Raw genomic sequence first — 21,714 nt, forward strand, 5'->3', positions numbered from 1 at the left:
CTTTGCTTATGTTGTTTTTTCAACGGAATTTTTTTAAACAACGTGAAAATCTTTATTTTACTTCGCACTACAAGATTTGTTTAGTCTGAATGATCGCTGATTATCTTAAAGCGTATCCTTGCTACTTTACACTTGCATCCTTATTTGCTGTTCAATTCACATTATTAACGTATCTGTAGAATAGTTTTTTTCACATATGTACAACTTTCACAGCTCTTTTAATGTAGTTAAGCAAAGAGATTGCCAAAAATTATTTTGCTTAATAATTTCCATTAGTCGGCTGTAGGTTTATAAACACAGTGATTATTAAGGGATCACAATTTAGTAAATATGCTATTATATGGATTAAATTATGTGCGCTTTCTATTTTTTTACACAGTTGGTTTCAAACATCCTCTTATGAATCAGTTCCCTGGTTTAATTCATAATGTGTTGTTTTAATTATCAAGGTTCACTTAGTGTACTATTTTTTATTGTGATGTAGCTTTAATGATTGTGAACTTGTAAACACTTTTTACTTTTTCATTATTTTATCCCAAACGAACTCTTAACTCAGGACAGTGACACTGTTCGTCTTATACTGTATGTGTGCACGTAAAAATCTCACATGTGGGTATTCCTGGTCAGCATTAGTCGTTATGTTTTGGGGCATTTTGGGGTTTTCGGTCATTACATGATTTTTACTGATAGCTATCCAATCATGAAGGACAAGGTGCAGATGCCCTCCAAGGTGCTTTTGAGACGGACAGCCCTCCAAGGTGCTTTTGAGACGGACAGCAATCCAAAACGCATAAAATGAGATGTTGGTTTAGGTGCAAATGGGATTTTATCTGTTTGGAGCAGGAAATTCATATATGTATGAATTTAGATCAGGCAGTTAGATTATATTTAAACGTGTAAGATGTAGGCTAGTATATAAGATACAAATAGATGTTTTGGATGGATGTTATTAATCCATATGATTTTCTATTTTTTCATGTAACTGATGCGCAGTTGGACAGTGCTGTTTTCTGTTTCATATGTAACTCTTTGGTTTTAAAAGAGTGAACTTTTTATTCGTTAAGTCTAGAACTCTAAAACTATCTTGTTTAAAAAAATGTAACAAAAAAATGCGGCTCATTACAGCTGATTTTTGACTTTTGTAGTTCAATTCTCTAAGCAGTTAGGCTACTGCGCGTTGTGCTTCGGTTTATGACCACATACCACTAAATAGCATCATCACACAAAGTGAACCTGGAGAGAGAGAGAGAGACTGGTTAATTGTGTTCAACTGAATAATCAACATTTTACTTTTGTAATTTGTTCTTATAAATGCTCATGAATGTCACATAACAACCATATACAAGTATTCTGATACATTTTAAGTGCATTCAATAGCAAATGTAATTCATATGATGTTATCAGCTGATGTTTAAATTATTTGCATGTTTGAATTTTTTATTTATAACAGTAGTAAATACATCATATCGCACAGTATCACAAATGACAACGTGGATATAGTCTAAAATCGAAATAAAGATTTATGCTTATATGGTATGAGGCTTAAATGAATACCTCGGGTCTTTAGTGAGCCGGGGCGTAATAAAGTAGTAATTTTTTTTTTTATTTAGACCTCCACCTTCTTAGTAAGTTTCAATCTATATTTATTATCAACAATTTAAGACGAAAGAAACACATGTTCAATGTAAAATGTATGTTTTTTTTTTTAATTTAATTATTGTAAAACTGTAAAGGGTAAACTAAGTAATGTTATATTGTGAGTTATACATAATAACGTTAATGAAACAAACATTTGTTATGGTGACTAAAATAATGGGCAACGCCGTGGTTCAGTAATGGGTGCTGCTGCTTTCGAGTGAGGGGTTTCCTGGGTTGTGTTGTGGCTAAGTCAGTGTTGGGAGTTTACACGTTGTACCTGTATTAGCCTGGTTGTCCTTCTGGTACGCGAGTTTTCTCTAAAAACATGCAGATGAGGTAAATTTAAATCACTTAATTGCTTCAGGTGTGCCATTGTGTGTGATCATACATCATACAGGGTGTAGCCTGCGTGTTGCCCGAGATGCGAAACAACTCCGCCTGTAATTTTGTATAGGATAAGCCGTTTTGGAAAATGAATGGATAAAATAAATGAACTAAAATTATTTGAAAAAAAATTATTGTAGTGCTCTGACTATTGTTGCATGCATAGTGTGTAACTTTAACACTGACGTTTTGGTTGTCATCAAACCGATGTAAAATGTACAAACAGTTTAACAAAACATGCTTTTTTGTTAATGGCATGTATTTTGAAGCATGAATTTAAATCATTTCAATGGTAGACAATTAACAAATAGGCCTACTTAATTCCTATGAATTTGCAAGATTTGCCGCGTTTTCCTGTAATTTATTTCTGATCTCAAGGTCAATAAAAGGCACCAGAAAAAATACACGCTTCACAGCTATTTAGAGACTTTCTCATAGGCTTAAGAATGTACCTCATTAGCCTACACATATTCATCTTAAAGATCATTTATAAATCACAATCATGCAGCCCGAAATCAATTAGCATTGCAATTTATGTCAGAAGCAGCAACTGATTTACTTACATATAGCCTATATCATAAAAACTGATACCGACAGATACGCAGCAATGCAGGTGATTTTAGATTATTATTTTGATTGTCAGTCAATGATGCCCTCTGTCGGCTGGGAACACCAACATGACCTCCCGAACACTTCCGGTGGCTTCTGCAGCTCAGCTCCTGTCGCTAGTTTGAAAAGCAAGCAGATTTTGAAAGCAAGCAGATACTAATAGATTGGTTTTGGGCCAAGTGTGTAATTTTCATTTTTACAAACATAAAATGTAAAATTAATTTTGTTTTTATGCATTATTATTATTATTATTATTATTATTTAGCATTTTATGGGATGTTTGTAAAAAAGTTTGCTCTTTAAATTTGTCTTTACTGTACATTTTTTTGTAGACATTACAGTATTACTGGCAGCTGTTTGTTCAAGTTAAATGAACCATTTGTTTAAAGTTAAATGAACATTAAATATTAACAAGTCTTTATCTTTCTAGAATAAAATAACAGCCTCATGCAAAGCATGGTAACCAAAATCTATTGGAAAAAAACTGTTGCCAGTAAATAACATAGATTTAAATCTACAGTAAGTTACTGGCAAACAGGTGCATAACTACAGCAAATGTTTTACAGTGAAGATGGGTTTATTAAATTTGATAGAAATGTTTTAATCTTTGTTCAATTTGTTATGTTAAAATAATAAAAACATCAACTAAATTGCGTCTGATTTCCTAAGATCACTGGTTATGCTTATATTAAAAAGAAATGTAGAAAATATGTAATAGGTTTTGAAATGCTTCTCCTCGAATCCTAAAATTCTTAAAACAAGCCATATTTTCAGTTGAAGAATAGAAAAACAGGTAAAAAAAATGCATTTTCAGCATGACAGGTCAACGTCACACCATACAACATGAGCTTGTTAGACTGGAAGTTCAGTTTTATTTCTATAGCACCATCACTAATGTGCTTTGTTTTAAAGCAGCTTTACTTAGAATTTTTAGGTAAAGTCAGATTAAACAATCAATGTCACTGATTGTTAAAATTAACATTTTAATGTACATATTTAAACTTACTTACAATGATTGAATACATCTGTTGTCATATGCACACAATAGTTAATGAGGTTAATGGATTCAAGCTACTGTATACATTTTTATCAGCTTTTGTTTTTCCTTGGATTAAACCTATTGCCTTGTTAATACTACATTTTGCCAGTTGAAAATGACTTTAATATGGCTCTGTAAACATTTTTACTTTTTTATATTAATTATGACTTCAAAAATGTCAAAAATCATTCAGATCAATTCAAAACCTTTTATCTCAAACTGAGTATGTACATTAATGTATTTAAGATGGTTCACACATTACACAGCGTTTTTAAGTTGTACTGTATGTTTGGGTGCTCTTTACAGGGTTGCTTGGGAAAAAACTGAGAAACTCACCTGTGGGAGTTCAGTATTTTTAAGCCACAGCCTCTTACTACTTTGAGATCTTTGTGTGCCCTGACAATAAGATTTATCGAGCAAACATTACCGTTGTGAAAAATACATATTTAAACAATTTTTGGACAAACAAAAAGACAAAGTAAGCCTATGTTGCCGTCACACAGTAAATGTCCTGAGGTTGGGTGTAGTGGAGTGAGAGGACAACACAACAGTCTTAATAGTCTCGCTTCATGGCATCTGAATAAGGGGAAGGTGAGGTCTTCACTTGGCACACTGTCGAAAGACACAAAAAGATGGAGAGATGATTAAAAAGCTGTCAGGGTGTGTGCTAAAGACAGAAAGAGAAGTTAAAAAGGTATGCTTCCAAATGGCAAATAATAAAGTCAAAACATGGGTTGAATTGAACCCAGTGCGATGAGCTATTAATACTCACCTTAAGGAAACCATCATTACCACTATGTGTTCTACGTTATTAGCAATTCCACAGATTTGGATCTCAAGGAAAAAGTGAATGGAGGGAAGCCACTTATTAGAAAGACTAACACATTAACTTCTTGATGTCTGACACCTGCTGACAGGAGAATAAAGTGAAACTAAATGATATTTGGTGCAAATAACAAGCCCAACACTCACTCAAAATCATCATGTATGGTGATGGTATAAGGCAGAGCTTTAGGAGCACGCTTGTAAATGGCTAATATCTTTTTGGGAATTTTTTTTATTAAGAAATTGTGTTTTCATATTAAACATACTTAAAAAAAAAAGTATTTTTGAATTCAAAAAATGCTATAACATTTTTTGAATTCAAAAATACTTTCTTTATTGTATTTCTTAGTGTATGGCAGAAAAACATAAATACAAGACACAGTATATCAGTTTTAAAACTATTTTGATACAAATAAAGATTATTTTAAAAATCTTTATAGATTGTATTTTAAAGACAGAATTTAGGTACAAAAACAATCACCCACAAAGCAGGGGCTGGAGGGCTACGGCGTTCAAAACAGTATACAAAATGTCAAAAATATATGTAAATCGAAGGTGCTCTTTGGGAAATAAGCTAAATTTCAAAAACAACAAAAGGAAACCAAGGCACTCTTCTAAATTATAAAACCGCTTTAATAAAGGTGCTAGTTCATAATGGAACTTAAAAATACCACCAACATGTTTCGGCCTACATCTAGGCCTTCATCAGGGCACAGAATTTAGGTACTTGGAAGACTGTTAAACAATTCTCACAAAATCCATACTTGGTGGCTTTTAAAAAGAAAATCTATATCATATTGCAAATTATTTTGAATGCAAGTATTACAATCTACACAAATCAACACAGTTTAGTTTATATTATATTTAAGGCACCTGTGTTTGGAGGAGTGGTTGCTTTAAAAAACATTTCAGCACAATGTCTTGTAAGATCTTTAAGATTGTTACAACCCTTGTGCTGAATAAGACACCAGTATTGACAAAATAAACATGAACATGTCCAGGTGAGTCAGAAAAACTAAATGTTACTCTGAAAAGTGTTACCATATGGTATGTATATGATATTGCATTCAACTTACACTTTACAGCTTGAGCAGTACAAACGGGAAGGCTTTCTTTGATTGGACAAAAACGGAGGCGAGTTTTGGAGAGAGAGAGAAAGATTAGACAAGAAAGAGGACAAAGATGAGGAGAAGACGATGATAGGATGGAGACAGGATGCACAGAATTTTGTTTATTTCATTATAGTAATCATTTGTTTACACAAATGTATATTTTTTGTGAAAGACAAATACAATGAAAATACTGTTTAGAAGCTGAAATGTCTTTCTGTTTACATGCATATTTAATTTACATTACATTGCAGTATAATAGTAGAGTATATGCATAGTGCATTTTATTGCACACTGAATATTTAAAGATAGTGTTTTACATTTGTCACATATGTGTGTAGTTTGGCATGTATGTGGTTAATCATTGAATAGTTGTGTGTCAAGTTATAATGCATAAAGTTTTGAATGATGTTTTTTTTGTGCAAGAGATGTGTGTCATTTTGCATGTTTTGTGTGTAAAGTTTACAGAAAATGAGCTGTAGTTTCATAAGTGTTTGCAATCTGTAAAGCATGTTGTTATTCTGCAATTGCGAATTGTCTTGATGAGATATCAAGTTTTTGTGTTAACTGTAAAACTGCTTTTCAACAATGCACAAGTGCATACATATGTCTTGGTGTAATATTGCTATTTAACAGACAACTAATCTCTGTCAAAGAATAAAAGATAAGTTAGATTTGCTTTCAGTGAAATTTGCATTCCAGCATTTTTATCTTGAAATCTGCCCAGAAAAGCATATCTGTCTGGCATGCAATTTACTGCTTGACCTGGGAATTCAACATTCGCTAGATCTGAGAAAGGCCACAGCTATGGACAACCCTGGCTTTTTTATCTAGATGGTCAGATAAAATGCTATCTGCACCCATAAACCTGTTCATAGGAGTCTTTAGCAGAAGGCGGGCCAGGCTCTGATAAACCTCAAGCCAAACACAGTGTCATTTAGAAGGCCAATAAAAACAGATGCTGAAACACCGTACCAAGGAATGGCCTTCATTCCTATCCTTTTCTCCCATTTTCTCTGTTTTTGTCTATAAGCATCCAGGCACATACAAACCCGGCATGGACAGGAGGGGGCAGATGAATCAGACCAACTCTGGCTATACTCACGCAGAATGAAAGTGATGTTTCTCAGCAGAGCATGACATGCACATGCGCAGCAATGCAACATGTGGCTACTATATATATACTGTACAACAAACTGATTTTGAGGATGCATGCATGCAAAAAAAAAGAGACATTGTTTGCTTGAAATGCATTTTATTATAGATTTCCACTGTTTTGCAGATATAATTGTCTATGTAAAAAGAACCACAGAGTTGGCTTAAAGTCGGTTACTGACTCTTGACTTTCCTCCTATAGACACTGTTTTCTTAGGAGAGAAGCCCAAACATGACGGCCTTGTTTATTCGTGCAGAATACGCCTTTGTCTGGGCCTCCCAGGTAAGATAAAGGAGACTGAGAGAGAGAGAGAGCGAGAGAGGCATTAAGACCGCTCCTTACAGGACCACCAGTGTTGCGTGCATATGTGTCTGTGTGGCCGTGTTTGCCTGTGTGTTTGTTGCTGGGTGTGTTTGTGTACATATGCAAACATGTGTGACTAATTCAGGCAGTAGGACTTTGTATGGGATCATTCTGTGAAGGAGGTGTAGTAACTCGATCACTGTCATTCTGAACAGCACATTTATTCTCTAGTCTGTCCTCAAAACCACGCAGAAGACTCATGCAAAAGTAATAGAGTTTGATGGCATGTGAGCAAGCGCTATTTGCCACAAAGGAGAAATCTTTAATATCTAAACTTCAGGATTACAATCAGAGAGCAAGTGCAGTATTTTGTTTAAAGGTATAGTTGATCCAAAAATTTAAACCTGGATGACAAATGCAATCTCATGGCAATTCAAAACCGAGCAAATTCATACGACTTTCTATGATCTTATTCATATGTTTTTGCATGATCTGCTTTCGAGGGTTTTGAATGATTCAAACCAGATTAATTTATACATACAGTATTAGACAACTCCCATGACATCAGGCTGCCGTAACTTTATTCATATTTTTATGAAACACAAGAAGAGATTTTTTGAAGAATGCTTACGCTGAACTTTCTCAGTAGCATTCTGCTTAACACCTCTTTTATGCAAAACAAAAGAAAAATGTCATACTAGTTTTCAACAAGGATGAATTAAATGGAGAGAGCTTTATTTTTTCAAAACTTACAAACTGCTTTGAAACAGTAGTGAGATCTCCTAGCTCGCTTGTCCAGAGTTGTGGGAAGGCCTACATCAATATCATGATTTGCAGGGGTAAATATTAAACACAGTTTAAGTCTTACAGAGCCCATAAGGGGACATGGAGAAAATAATAAATAAAGTTTAGTTTCACGTGCGCACGCAATAGTTTCACGTGCACACGCGAAACTAAACTTTTTTTTAAAATGAAGGTTTCGCGTCAGCACATTAAAGTTTCACGTGACACATGAAACTAAACTTACTCCAGTGTTAGTGAGAACTCTTTCATGATATTAAAGAAATGCTACTTGGTCAAAACTTTGTGAACACCATTAGCTCATTAAGGCACACATCCTTACATTTCTCTATGTATTGTGTACCGAAGATCTCAATTATTCTCACTGTCACGCCAACAGATCCTAAAGTACATAACTATCTCTACTGAGATTTGAACTGCTGAGAGCCAAACGCTCATTGGTAAAGCAATTCAAGAGAAAGTTTTCTGATGTAAGTAATATGAATCTTGGCACTCCGACACTAAAGCTGTGGAAACTTTACCATCTGCCAGACTTTCATCCAAATGCAGTGCCAGCTGTTAGAGTTGGCAGTTTTCATACTTTGGTTTGGGCCTCACAGTTCCACCGAAGTGAAAAAAAAATGTAATGCTAGATTGCAGAATGAAACTCTGTATCATTTTTAACCCTTCAGTGTTGTTGTGGGAACAGTTAAAGCCCTGCATAGTACAATGCCACTGCCCATAAAGGTTCATACAGAAATGTTTTGATGAGACAAGTGTAAGATAAAGGGCCTAAACTCAACCCCACTGAACACTTTTGGTATGAACAGACACTGACATTCATCCCTACTGTAAAATATTGGAAACCAATCTCTTCTCGTGGTTTTGAGATTGACATTCGATTGCTATACAATAATTGAGTCTTTATTGGGACATGAAGCAGGATGGATGGAGGAAGGCCTGGCTTTTGCTACACTGTAAAAAGTTTATTGTCAAATTAACAGTAACTTACTGGCAACAATTATCCAGTAGTTCCTGTATTTCAAACAACAGTAAAATTACTGTAGAAAGAATGACAGTAGTTTAAAGGATACTGCAAAATGAAGTACAGTATTATACTGTTTTTTGTAAGATCCAACATACAGCATTTTACTGTTATACTGGAAATGTTACTGTTATTTATTTTACAGTATAAAATATATACTACTGTATTTTCCAATTTTACTGTTATTTATTTTACAGTGTAAAATATATACTACTGTATTTTTTCAATTTTACTGTTATTTATTTTACAGTGTAAAATATATACTACTGTATTTTTAAAGATTAAATTAAATACTGTTATTTTATTGGTTGATGTTAAATATAAAGACAACAACTATATCTTTAAAAGCAGAAAATTTATTGTGCAGTTTTAACTGTATATTTGTAACAATATTAACAAAAATAACAAAAAAATGATTAGATTTTAAACAAAAAGTAAAGAAAAAATAACAAAATCAGTCAGCAATCAATGTATCCAATTGTTGCCATAGTGTAGTTACCCTAAATGAGAAAACCACATCATACAATACAGTGAAAAGCATAATTACAATACAGTTTTTTGTAGGTAGTATGGGTGGTGGTGGCAGGATGAAGGTGTAGGTCAGTAGTAGGCAACGTCGGTCCTGGAGTGCCGAAATCCTGCAGATTTCATTTCCAACCCTGATAAAACCTCGCCTACCTGTAGTTTTCTGGTGACTCTTCAGATCTAGTTGTTCAGGTGTGTTTGTTTAGAGCTGGAGCAAAACTCTGCAGGACAACGGCACTCCAGGACCGACATTTCCTACACCTGGTGTAGGTGGTGGGGGCGTCATATACAGCAGGGGCGACAGCACTTGTGATAATCCTGTAACAAATGATAAAACAAATTAATAATAAGTCAAAAAATTAACTAATCATCTAAAATGCTTGTTTTTAGCAATAATGTACTTTGAGCTCACCAGTTATAATCTAGAACATGGCCAAGTCTTGAGATCCACCTTGAGAGAACAGAGAAAATATTACGGAGAATGTTACAATAACATTACTGAAAGCTTAAATAACCCAGTCGCAGTGCTGGTTGGTGACTTCTTTTTCAAGGGTGCACGATGCAAAGCTTGTCACAACATGTATTTAGCGCGTCATGTAAACTTATGTGTATCACGCATCATGTCAAAATGCGTGTCTGCTGCAGATGCTTCAAAGGGGTTTATTATAAACGATCTCGCTAAATCTCATGTGTAATCAGAGTTTAGTGTTAAGTTAGTGTCTTGCGAGTATTTTGTGAAAGTGAGTGTCATAAAATCATAAACCCTTCTGACGCTTTTACAGCAGGCACGTATTTTCATATAGGCAAGATGCACATGGTTAACATGACACAACGAACGCATACTTTGACATGATGAGCAACACACATTACACTCTGAACACATATTTTGAATTTGCACCACTTAGGAGAGAAGTCACCAGCCACCACTGCGAAGTAGAATTACATTTTGAATAAATAATATTTAATAGACCACAGGTAGACTATTAAATATTTTTGCACGATTTTACACATTTCAGTGACTAAAACATGACACAAATATTACCCATAAATAGGGGTGTGCCGGTTTCAGAATTGGTGATGTCGGTTATGACATGAGTCAAATGTGACGGTTCGTAACATAACTGTCGGTGGGGTGTGTTTTGCTCGTTTAAATGCTCGTGGATTGACGGGAAAGTGTCATTTTACCATAAAATCATGAATGTTATGCCAAGTGTGTTTCAAACAGTAATAATTTTGAACAATTTAACAGAAAGCAATGAAATATTTAAAAAACACACTATTGCAAGAAGACTGCGCTGTCACTCTCTGCCCAGCATAAATTAATCCTCTATCTATCATCTATCTTAATAATCTTTAGAGAAACAAATTTGTGCCATGGGCTTTTTATGTCTGTAATTGTGTCTATATATATCTGTCAGTACAGAACAGCACAAAAACAATGTGGATTTAAAGCGTATTGAAGAGGTTTTGCTCATAAATGCAGGTAAAAGAAAGTAATGTGAACTTCAGATTGTTATTAAACTGCACACTATGCGCTGCAAACACAACCGGTGTAAAAGCACAATGGCCACGCGCAGCAAACGCTCTCCACAGACGCGCTGCACAGTGCTCACCCGGCGTTTGAATAAACTAGACACTGATTAGCTACTTGCTCTACGTTTCTTTAAAATTAACAGCAAGCAGTGAATGTGCGTTCAGGAGAGTTAGTAGGTTAGCATGGGAGGATTTGAACTTGAAAAGCGGAGTGTACTGACGGAAGAGATGATTTGAAAGGTGAGACTTTGTTTAATATGTTTAATCTCAAAAGTAACCGAAAAGTAACCTGGTTTGTCCTGTATGTCAGCGCGTTGTCAGTGTCTGCTCCGCTCTGTATTTTCACTGCGTGAGAACATGAGGGGGCGTGTAACACAGACTGTTAACAATTGTTTTTAATTAGTATTTTAAAATTCTTTGATAAAAAATGTTTTTAAAAATATTTTAATAACACGGTTTTGCCGGTTATAGAGTTCTAATGACGGTGTTCAACTATAACCGTCGGTCTCACGGTTATATAATGACCGTCACACCCCTACCCATAAATAATAACTGGTGTATGAAATAAATAAATGTGTTAACTATAATAATTATTATCAATAAACACAAAACTAATTCCGTATAGACCATTCCAAACTTAAGACGTTAAATGAACAAATTTACACAAAACTATATACGAACCAATTACCACTAAGTAAGGTTTGTTATGGCAAAACAATTTATAGAAATACGTTGTTTGTACAATTTTAGAAGTGTTATAGACTGTCTTTTGTAGTCACCAAAAATGTTTAACGTTTAGTGTGCAATGATGGGTTTGGACATGCTACACTGAAGGAGACAAAAAAGAGATACAGTACCTCTGTTACCTCCACTTTCAGGATATTGACACCATCCATTCTGATGCTGGCTCCTCACATCAAGGTGGTTTAAAGTGCCATGAAAAATTGTTGTTGGTGTTAGCTTTGCTGAATCCTGTGAAAATAACATGTACTGAGTAACTAAAAATACAAGTTAAAGAGATGAGTAATAAATTGCATCAAAATCTAACCTCTATTGTTAGCCAAACTCAAAACTTACATTTTCCAGACAAAAGGTAAACTTGCTGTATTCTCAAGATGAAGAAATAAAATGAGCAGTGCAGGGTTTTTCTCCATATCAGAAACACCTGTGTAAACATTAAAATAAAACACAAGTTATTGCCACACTGATTAAAATATACTGTACTAAGTATTGGATAAATTTCATCCTTGTTAATGTGCTCCCAACTGATGTGCTGTTCCAGTTCTGTGCATTTTTCAAGTGTATAGGCAGTTCCTGACCAAACGCTTGACCAGTCCAGTACAGTAAAGTAAAGTAAAGTAATTGTTCAACATTTCAAATTGGGTATAAAAAAAATTATACCTTTTTGAGCCAGTATGTCCTGTCTTCAGATTTAGATGAAGGTCCTTCCCAAACCACATCTTGATGTCATAAAGAATCTTAAACACATAACATTTCAACAGAATGATTCAGGACACTTGCACAGTTATACCTGAAAATGAATAGATTTTGTTCTAACTCAGATGATCACATGATATTGTCATAACAACATAATAATAAGTAAGATATTGTTTCTGTCTTAATAGATTGATTGCAGGCTTTGCCTGATGCTAAATGCATGGTAAAAAAATTTTATTAACAGATAATTGAACCACGTAAAAAAATAATAATAATTGAACCACGTGACTTCTCCCGATCATCCGGGACATATGACCATCATGTAATGGCAGCGTATACAAAACAGGGATACAAAGGAAAACGTTGATCATTGGATTAATCCATATCAGGTCCTAGAACACATTTTCAGATCTCATGTCAGCAGAACACTAATACATTTTCACATAAATATTCGCAGATATTACTTAAATCCACAATACATCTTTGTGTATGGATAGTCCTATTATTAGCAGATGAACAAAAGTTATGTGACTGAAAAGAGTAAGGCTTTTATGAAACTACACAATAATAAGTTAGTACTCACCCACTGTTTAAAAAAGCACTGCTGGTCTCAATCCAAGTGAGCACACAAACACACCGCCACGCAAGCACAGGATCTCTTCAGTGCGATGTCCGCTGTAGTGATGATATCCCCGCGATAGACGAAAGGACCAGCATGCAGGCGTAAAACTACCGTAGAAAATTTGTCGTGGACTGTAGCCCAGATTTACATACACTAATAAAGAAGATAAAACATTGTTAAATCTATTATACGTCTTTTCAATACTTCTAGCTGCCATAATGTTCAGTCAAGTTCACGTTCAGTCATTAATGTATTATTTTAAACCTATTCCACAGATATTCATTAAACAACGTATTCTGGCACAACATAATTCAAGTTTATAACGTTATTTATTTAACACATTAATTTCTTTCTCTTACTTACCTCAGCAAAGTCTCTGTCAACACAACACGATAAGCTCAGACTCGCCCTGACCGTTAATTTGAAAATGCCCTGCGCGGGGTTTTACACAGTGAACGTGCTTTATTTTGCACACAAGCAGACAATCATTGTGTAGTTGCAGAAGTTGTTTGCTGTTATGACAGAAATTAAGTAAAATTTAGCCGAAAGAACCCTTTAGTGCCAATAAAGTCTCATACCAGATATTGCATATAGCACTTACCAGATAATGATGAAGTGAGTGAAGACAAACACGACGACACAATATCTCGTATGTTAGCATATACGTATTAATATTCACCCAGCAGATATTAATAAAGAAATAGGCTACGCGCTAGATGAGCAGAAGTTCAGAACAGATACGACGACACACACGCGTTCTCCCACTCCCCCTACTGACAGAACTGAGGAGCACATCACGTGACCGACTCGCGCCTGAACCCTCCGCATTTGTTTAATCAAATTCTAAAATTAGCGCTTTTTTAACTAATCGACTGTTATTTGAAGATTATACATATATATTATCGCCTAAACTAATCTTAAAAATACATTTTTGTGACCCAGAGGCAACAATATTAAGAACTGATGGTATGTCTATTGAATTGGCTGGTGATTTCATTAAAGCCTCAGAAAAGGCACCTGATTTATGTTAAAGGAACACACCGAGCATCTGATGTGAAAACAGACATTAAACCAAATATCTCACAAAAAAATTAAGCATTTAAGATATAAATAGACGTTTGTCATTGTGTTTTGCAGTTGGTTGGTAATACTGTATTCAGAGTAATTTTTCCCATAATGCATTGGAAAACTACAGTAGCCTACTGTACAAAGCTTATGCAGTAAAAAACTGTTGAAAATACATTAAAATACTGTGGAAACAACAAATCTATAGTAACAAACTGTAAACAACTTATACAGTAAGAAACTGTCGAGAAAAACAGTAAAAAACTGTGAAAACAACGAAAATTATTTACAGTGTATGATAGGGTGGGGTATGCAACAGCAAGGCAGCTTACTATGGTTTATTAAAGTTTATTTAAGGCAATTTAATCATTTACCTAATAAAATGTTCATGACTTTCAGATAATCACACAATATTAAACAAGACTACACTATTTAACTATTTTGTAACATTTAATTTGTTTGCCTTGACACACAAAAGGCGTTTTCTCATATGCAGTCTTCTCCGATGCAATAATAATTACACCATAAATTCATAAAAGATGTTAATTTAATTCATTTGCTGTAATCCACATCTTTTAAATTCATACAATTGCGAGAAACAGCTCAAAATTCAGCCCTTTTCCAGCAATCTTGATTCCATTTATCATCAGCGACAGTAATCATAAAATCTTGCGTTCATTATCAATTTATATTCAAATATTGCTCCCCAAGAAGCTTAATAACTGTGTGATATCAAACACTCATTGGCTCTTGGGTGCTATCACACATTTGTAACATTGCTGTCTTTCAGTTGATGTACTTTTGAAATTTGAAATGCACGCTTTCACAGAAAGAAGCCGGATTAACGTTCTGGTGAATTAATGGCTTTAATATTTCTCTGTACTTCATCATATACTACAGAGATGACCACGACTGCAGCACATCAATATTTTAACTACTTTTGGTACTGCATTTGAAATTTCAAAAAATAAGTTATTGTGCTTACACGTGGCTGTCTGTTATGTTTTTTATTTCTAACAGTTTATACTTTTAACAGACTGTTTTGGGTAGTTTTACGGGTAGGACTTTATTAGTGGCTTAAAATATCTTTTAAATGCGATATTGTTACTAAAATTTTCCTTCCCCTTTTTTACATTGCATAGTATTAAAAGAATATATTATTTTGTATAAAAATGTTGTAAAAAAAGTGTTCGAAAAACACCCTTACCCTAAACCCAAAGTTACGTGTTAATAAATAGAGACCAGGCTGGTCTAAGTCATAAGAAAAACTGCTACTGGGACATTCAGATAAATGCTATTAAAGGAAACCTTGATCATCCTCTCTTCATATTTTGGACTGTCAGTTATAAACTCCTCTCCTTTCTTGTCCTCTCTCTCATCTTCTTTGTCGATAACTAAAGTTACGAGCAACACTTTTGGCTCCACATTGTTTGGTTCAGTGAGAGGGGCCATGGGCAGCTAAAACCAATGGGCCATATTTCAGGTCCAGAGTGGTTAGTGGTGTGAAGACCCGACAGGCTTTGATCAGGGCAGAGGGCAGCGTGGGGTCGATCATGACGTGGTCGCTCTGAGAAATTACGGCCATTTACTCCACGGTCCATTTTACTCTCTTTTTACCATCTGTCTGATTAAATGATCATGAGAAACAACAGTACATCTACCTTATTATCAGTGCAAAGCAAAGCAGTATTTCTCAAGAATGTGCTGTGTGTAGCTACTCATTATTTTACTAGACATCATTCATTTATAAAGTTATTTTAAAGAAAACTACGGTGGCCAATAGGTGCAAAACAAAAAAATAAAAACACAAAGGCAAATTAAAAAGAAAAATGACAAGCCAAAAACAACAAATGGACCAACCAGAAAGCGTAGGTATATTGCACAAATGGTACTATTACTGCTGACTGGACGACACCTCGCTCGTCTGTGTGTAATAAAATTAGATTTTTTTGTCTTTGCCTTTACTTAATTTTTAGATGCCAGTGTTAATTTTGTTGTGAAGACATGCTTTTCCACACTCAAGTTTATTACATTTCAGCAGCACTGCGCAGACCTAAAGTATCTAAAGAGACCAGTGCTTACTAATCGGGCAAATGCACATTTGTTAACACCTGGACAGAGATGGACATTATAATGTATTTACAAATTACAATACTTTTAGATTTTTCCATAACTGTTAAAACTGTTGCACTTGTGCTAGCTTCGCAGCAGACGACTTCTCGACATACAAAACAGAAATATGTCATGAAACTGTGGACTTGTACTGTAGGAAGATCGGAGTGTCCCGCCTTCCATTTGAGACAGGGCCAAAGACTTTCATTGTAAAAAAGAAAATGTGTCAAAAAAGGCTGCTGACATCTTATGCCGATGACATCATCTGGAGCCAAAGTGATCCTAAGGTGGAGCATTGGTATCAAGATTCTGCCCATTTTCATGTCCCATTCACTCACATTGAGATGCTGGGGTTTATGACCTATACTGCAGCCAGCTACCAAGGGGTGATCAAAATGTTTTGACTTTACTTTTCTGGACATGGCACACCTGTACTTCCAGTGTATCTTGATTGACAAAGATGAGCTGTAACTATTTCATGTGTGCAATATAACCACATTTTCCAGCTTATAGATTTTCCATTATGTTTTTTGCTATTATTTTGTTTTCTAATTTGCTATGTTATTTTATTTTCAGACTTGATGTTTTGTTTTCTGACTTGTTATTTTGTCATTAAATTTGTCATTCTGTTTTTTTTTACTTTTTGTCATTTTTGTTTTTAGATTTGTCTTTATGTATTTAATTTTGCTGTTTTGATTTTGGATTTGTTGTTTTGTTTTGCACTTGTTTTACCACCGTAGCATGCAGTATTACACAGCTAGACGTAATGTCACCCTTATTTTTCTCACATATATAAACATGCAACATCTTCTATCATGCAGATTTCATAATGGGCTTATAAAGCATTTTGTAGAACGAAGTATTAATAGTTCTTTAAAATTTCTTTTAAAAACAAGATGTCCCTCTGAGGACCCTACGGCTGTGTGTCAGATTCTTGTAAAAACAAACAATCAAACAAACAAAACTTTTACCTAAAAAATTCACTTTTACATGTGTTTCTATCAGAAAATGAGTCGCCAGTGTGTGTGCAGAAAAAACATGTTATTATACAAATCCATCTATTATTCTTTGTGTAATATCCTTTAAACCGTCACACAAAACAGTCTGTTGGGGATCCCCTAACAATGTGATGTCACATTGATTACGCCCCAACCATACTGTAACTGCTCACACACAAAAACAGCTAAATTTTTATTGCAGCCACAAATGGCCATGTTCAACATCGTATCATGAAAGATCTGTGGTGTATTTTAAGCGGAAACTTTACATACACATTCTGAGGATACCAGAGACAATTTTAATATTGCTGAAAACACCTGTTAGGGGCCATTTAAAAAAAATCAGGTGATCAAAACCAAATAATAAGTGGGATTACTTTGTGGTATTACTTAATGATTACACTGCCTGACTCACGAAACAGTGCTCCTGTATAGCTCAGTGGTAGAGCATTGCATTAGCAGAGCAAAAGGTCAGGGGTTTGGACCCACGTAACCTGCCAAATGGATGATTGTAAACACTTGAAATACAATTGAAGAGTTTCGTTGCAAAACGAGATAACTCAGCTTTTAACATTTTTGTCAAAACATGTTTATTATTATGTCATCATGTTATTCTTTTGTTTTATGGTGCTACTATTAAGGTTTAAATCAAAACAAACCAACTGCAGTTGTTGTTGATATAAATTGGAATGCACAACCAAAAAACGAGATTTCTGAAAAAAACTCTTCAATTGGTTTTTACATGCCATTAAAATTTCATGATTTTTCCTTTCCTTGAACATTTATTTTTTATTATTGACCAGCTCTCATTCAGTTTAGCTAGCTTAATCAACTATGTTGGTTTTAGACACTAGACTGGTACTATGTACAGTATATAAATATCTTAATTGTTTGTAAAATCTTTATTGTCTTTAGTGATGTTAAGAGTAGAATGTGAGGTAGCGCACCACTTGTGTTAATCATGGTGAAAGATGAGTGTTAGATGAGGTCTCTACAGTCCAGAGGTCACATAAACACAGCTGGTGTTTACGTCCTGGATGGTTTGAAAACAGGCGCGCTGTCTGTATCGGTGTCTGGAGCGTTCCAGTTCTTCATCGGCACCCACTTTCATCTCTTCTGTCCATGTCTTTAATAAATCAGAGTATCTGTTCTTATTCTGTGCTTATCTTAGTTTAGATCAAACTCTTCAGGAGCTGTGATGTGTTTCAGTCTTCAACAGATCTTTCGCATGTCTTGTAACATGTATTGTTATCTGTATGTAAGTTTTCATTTGTTTCTTGTCATTTGGTGATGTATGCATCTTGGTCATGTATGCAACACAAAGTAGTTAACGTGTGAAATATAAAGTGAGCATACTTCATAAAGACTGAACAAAGCATTTTATGTAAAGGACAGACAAAAAATTTGATTTCCATGTTAATCGCCTGAGTCCATTTATTAATGCATTTCCTCCATTTCATTCACAATTTTCTTGGTATTCACCCCTAATATGAAGAGATATAAAAAGAGAAGTTATATTAAAAAAACAGTATTTTTTAGAAAGTATAAAATAAAATGGTCTCAATGTTCCAGAGAAATGTCTTTTTGATTTCCAAGACATTGTGAGTCAATGGTCTGGATTTGCAGTATATGTCCAGATTAAAATCCTCAAAAGAAAAGTTTGAGCTTTGAATAAATGATATTATGATGGATGCAAAGCCTCAGGAATGATTAATTAAGGTGTAATCCTATTGAAAATGGTCATAAATCAAGTCGACAGAAATCATTTTATCTTCAACAGTCTGATGGCTTTTCTCCATCAGGAAAGGCGAGTGTGTATTGTCCACTCATGTTTTGTTTAAAACTGTAACTTCTGTATCTTTTCACATGGGCTTTTGCATTGTTTAGATATGCTTCTCATGTTACAGTCGCTGTCAGCCGTCTGCTAGGGGACAGGACAGGACAGCAGAAGGTAATTGCATTGTTGTATGCAGATGTCCTTTCCTTTAGATGCACTTGTAGAATAATTCATTTTTCCCACTATTGCCACAGCAACCTGTTTAATATAAAATCCTACAGGCTCACCCAAGGTGCATGCGTATCGCATGCAAAGAAGTGATCTCGTCTTGACGGGACCAAACAGCTGCAAAGTAGAAGACAGCTTCATTATTGTCTTCACGTTACAGATGGATGACGCCGCTGACAGACACGCTGAATAAATTGGCAGGGTTATGAAAAAGACAAAGGCTTATGTTACCGGTTTCCATGGGTCTCAAGGTGTATTTTGGTCAAATGAGTTGTTGCACGGTGCTGTGGTATATGATTTTGTATGTTAAATGTATCCTGTTACAGCAGTCTTTGCTTAGAATATGACTGGAATGTCCACTGCCATTTAAAAAGTCACACCTGAATTGCTTGTGAGTTGAAATACTTTCTGTAAGAAAACTGAAAGGCAAAATGTTATTATTACCATCATGAAGACTTGATGGGTTCTCGTACAACAGATATGCTGCAGGAAAGCTGGAATCAGTGAGTCAGTAGAAATGTGACTCTTCACCACAAAACTAATCATAAGGTTAAATTGTTTTAAATAAGATTTACAAATCATCATAAAGCTGCATAAATAGGCTTTACATTGATGTATGGTTTGTTAAGATTTGGCCAAGATACAACTATTTGAAAGTCTGTAGTCTGAGGGTGGGAAAAAATCAAAATATCACCTTTAAAGTTGTCCAAATAAAGTCCTTAGCTAATACTAAAGATAAATACGTGTCTGGTATAATATTTAGTAGGAAATGTTCAAACTATCTTCATGGAATATGATCTTTGCTTAATATTCTAATGATGAAAAACATTAATTTTGACTCAAACAATGTATTGTATTGCTACAAATAAACCTGTGCTCCAGGGTCACAAATTTTCAGCACCCAGACATGTTATCATTTTCATTTACATTTTGTTGTACTCTTCATTTTGATTATATTTTAATTGTCTTAAATTTGATCATTATAAACATTTTTGAATCACTTAAGAGACAAATTAGATTAAGTGTAACTAAAAAAGTTACATTTTAGGCAATGTAAAAAAAAGACAAATTGTCATGAAATTCAAGCATCATTACAGGAATGTGTATCAGAAAACTCTTCAGATTAGGACCTGCGTCTCACGGTGTTATCTACAATATGTGGCTTATCATTAAAATCTAAATATAAAATATAAAAACTCTGTTTTCTATTCGATAATTCCCTGAACAGCGAAATGTTCACCAATACCAATACAGTTTTTACAAATGTTTTCATCATTTTTAGACTTTTCGCTCTACCCTTTTAATCAGTTAATCTCAACAACAAATCTCATCTTTAACAAATTCTGTTGCTTAAAACAATAAATCACTCAGGTTTTTTAACTGTATTTGATATATGAACGTGTGCGTTCCTGTGATGATGGACACGTATATATTTTCATTGACTGTATACATTTCCATCATTAGGGCTGAACACGCCTTTATGTTGTTTCTTAAGAGTGATTAAAGGAGCTCACTTGCCCTTTTACCTTCAGCTGCAACAATAACAGCTCAAACAGTTTAGTGCTAGTTCACTTCCTCCTAATGGAGGGTGTGACAGAATGCTAAAGCCTCATTCATGTCTTTCTACATTCAAGATGATCATCCAACGCCAAAGATTTTCCTAAATTGTAAACAGGATAAAAACAAAGCAACATGCGTGAAATCCATTGTTGACTTGTTAGGCTTGAATAATAATCCAGATTATTATCAATAATAATCCAGATGATCTTTGTATTGTAAAGATAATAATCCGAAAATCACTCATGACAAGAGATGTTATTGTCTATACGGTAAGTGTGGACATGCACAAATTTCTCTAAATAAAAACAGACCTTTTGTTTAGTGTAGAATAACCAACATCTTACTTTAGATGTTTCTCTGTTGTAATGCTCATATATAAACATAATATAATACTGATGATGATTTAACCACAGTATGTGTGAATCTGAGGCAGTGGACACTTTATTATCTCGCACACTACCTGCACCGTACTCAAACCCTTTCATCTGCATATGTGTTCAGTACTCAAAGAGCAGGTCAGGATTTTAATTTAATGACAGGGTTTTATTAGGATTATAAAGGTTGGACAGACTTAAGAAACCATCTTCATTATTCTCTTTGATTTATAAGACGAGACTCTCCCTTCTTCCTTGGTTCCTGTTTTCTCAGACGAATGGAACGCTCACTGCGCTCACTCTTTGTTCAGTGCTATGACAAGCAAACACTTTGCAGGGGCATGTAGACACACCTGGTGCAGACATGGATGCATTCGGGCATTTCTTTGCGAGGCTGAATGGGGGTGGGTAAGTGGGTTGGTGCTTTACCTGTTTTGGTGGTAAATGGAGGGCTCCTCGGAAATGCTGTTCTGGAGCTCAGACAAAACAATAGCAAACCTCGAACGAATCTGGCTTCAAGACCGGTAAAACCTGAAGACCAGCTGAGCTGTCACTCACGGTAAAGAGATCTGCTCCTCATCAGTCTGTCAAGTTT

General features: G+C 34.8%; 1 long non-coding RNA gene across 4 annotated transcripts; it reads right to left on the reverse strand.

The window, feature by feature from the left end:
• Positions 1-9,228: 9,228 nt before the first annotated feature.
• LOC135776765 (uncharacterized) lies at positions 9,229-14,338 on the reverse strand. 4 transcript variants are annotated; one of them, XR_012335357.1, is made up of 7 exons: positions 13,607-14,338; positions 12,967-13,517; positions 12,348-12,424; positions 12,024-12,111; positions 11,804-11,918; positions 9,826-9,864; positions 9,229-9,731 (listed from the first exon to the last, which is right to left on the reverse strand). It is a non-coding gene; the product is annotated as an uncharacterized lncRNA (long non-coding RNA). The 4 variants fall into 4 exon arrangements; XR_012335358.1 differs by having other exon boundaries at positions 12,967-13,158; positions 13,369-14,336; XR_010544196.2 differs by having other exon boundaries at positions 12,971-13,935.
• Positions 14,339-21,714: the final 7,376 nt, after the last annotated feature.

The sequence above is a fragment of the Paramisgurnus dabryanus genome, chromosome 18 (assembly GCF_030506205.2).
Source record: "Paramisgurnus dabryanus chromosome 18, PD_genome_1.1, whole genome shotgun sequence".
Taxonomy (NCBI): Eukaryota; Metazoa; Chordata; class Actinopteri; order Cypriniformes; family Cobitidae; genus Paramisgurnus; species Paramisgurnus dabryanus.